The sequence below is a fragment of the Marmota monax genome, unplaced genomic scaffold (genome assembly GCF_021218885.2).
Source record: "Marmota monax isolate L192 unplaced genomic scaffold, Marmota_monax_Labrador192_F-V1.1 WCK01_AAM20220418_F8-fsc00091, whole genome shotgun sequence".
NCBI classification, from domain to species: Eukaryota; Metazoa; Chordata; class Mammalia; order Rodentia; family Sciuridae; genus Marmota; species Marmota monax.
The window spans coordinates 218,919-221,150 of NW_026692434.1; the positions used below are offsets into that span (position 1 = coordinate 218,919).

At 37.9% G+C, this 2,232-nt stretch overlaps 1 pseudogene; it reads right to left on the reverse strand.

Moving 5' to 3' along the window:
- Nucleotides 1-356: 356 nt before the first annotated feature.
- Nucleotides 357-767, reverse strand: LOC124091809 (golgin subfamily A member 7-like; annotated as a pseudogene).
- Between the last annotated feature and the right edge of the window lie 1,465 nt (nucleotides 768-2,232).

Genomic DNA, 2,232 nt, shown 5'->3' on the forward strand with positions numbered 1-2,232 from the left:
AATGGTGGCAGGTAAAAAATAAAACTGTATTGGACTGACCAACTGCATATTTTATTAAATCACTTTGAATAAAAATGTGAAATGCTTCATTTGTGTTTTCTCAGAAACAAATCAAAAAATTACAGAGTCCTATGCAATGTAGAGACACAAAGTGTATGCTGAGCAACTAGAGGTCACTCCAGTTGTGGAATTTTAGCAACTAGAGGTCACTCCACGTATTCTTGGAATAAATGTCATCGTGGCTCTGGCAGCAGATACAAAGGAATGAGGCTCTGGAGAGGAGATAGGGGAACTCTGTGATCAGCCACTGGGTAGATGTGGGTCCCAGCTGGAGGTGAGATCTTTAATTTTATGGTTTATCTTCCTCTGTTCATACCTCTGTCTTCATAAATGGTCATTCAATAAGTTGAAGACCTCTCTCAATAGGGTCTATCAAGAGGAGGCTTTGGGAGCATACATCTTCTCATTCTGTTCTTGAATATATTCAGAAACTTTCTTCAGAACCTTCTCATAATCAGTTTCCATGCATAAGAAGATGGTATATGTTGTTAAACAAGCCAAGCAGCTTTGAAGATACGATTGGCCCCCAAGCTTCTCTGTTTCTGCATAAATGCTTTTGAGAGTTCCAACTGTCTCTTGAAACTGCTGCCTATTAATCTGATTCTCCATCTACGAGAGGAACTTGGTCTGGAACCAGCAGCGTATGTCACTGCTATTGTCTCCTTAGATGAATACTTTCCTGACCCCAGTGCCTGCTTTGGCCTCATGGTGAGGACAGGACCCACCTCACTAAGAGTTTGGGGAGTTCGGAGGGGGAACCATGGGTCAGATCCCGGACCTGAACCCGGGAGGAGTCTGGGGAGCAGCCCCTGACCATTGGACCCACCAACCACCCAAAGAAGCCCAAGGCCTCCCCCTTGCTGCTTCCCTGGCTGCTGCAGCGGGTCTGTAGCTATAGCCCCTGCCCAGCACCTCCGCCTGCCACATCATGTTTAGGCTCAGGGAAACGCCAACCTGCCTCTTCTGCCCTCCAGCTGCTGTCATGCCTTTCATATTATTTTTAAATGGAATGTTGTAAAATCTATTTTCAGGTATTTTATTTGTGTGTAGAAATGCTACTCATGTTATATGTTAACATTACATCATGTAACTTTACTGAATTCATTTATAATTTCTCATAATTGTTTTGGTAGGGTCTTTAGAATTTTCTGTTTATGAGATCATGTCATCATTAGTGACAATTTCATTTTGTGAAAGGGTCTTTATAATGCCAAATAATTTATTTGATTAGCATTTTAATTAGTAATTATTGTATATGCACAGATTTGACAACACCATTAACAAATGAGACATTGTGTTTACCTCCCCAAACAAGATAAAAATTCTAGAAATTTACATGGAAACACAAATGATATCAACTAGAAGATAAAAGCATGCAACGGTATTTCAAATGATTTAGGATGAAAAATTCTTAGATTATCTTGAGTACAGCACAAGCAATTGTGACAAGTTTCACTATTCATTTTAAGAGTATAAATCATAGTTTCAAAAGATTAACTTCTTTAGAACTATTACTCTTAAAAGCAATTAAGAAAATCTGTCAATACTGCCTTCATAATTTCTATTGTTTCTACTTCTTTCTTCCATTTTTATTGAATCTAACTTAGATTCCATAATTTAATTTATAGTTATGATATATCTTCCTATTTTTTCTCATACTAGAAATTAAATCCAGAGGCACTTTACCACTAAGCTACATTCTCAGCCAGTTTTAGTTTTTTTTATTTTGATAGAGTCTCACTAAGTTGCTTAGGGCCTCACTAAGTTTATGAGGCTGTCCTCAAAATTATGATCCTCCTGTCTCATCTTGGAATAACAGATGTGCACCACACTCTTGTCTCTTTCTTTCTGCACTTCTTGAAGATAAAAGTTTTAAAAGGAATGTGTCCTGGGTTGGGACTTTTCAGTTTTAATTATGGTCAATAATGTTACACTATTCAGAACTATGAATCCCAAGACTCACATTACCTCTTACTTTTTGGAAGGAGTGGAACAGTAGATTATTTTAGTTAATGGTTTGGGTAACAGAAAAGGCATGGCAGATCCATAAACGTGTATAATACACCCCACACATCCTGTGGTCTGCCTTGTATGCTATGTTTATTCCATCTTTAGGATTCATCTCTCCTACCTGGTGATCAATTATATTCTAAAAGTTCTGATAGCATAAGA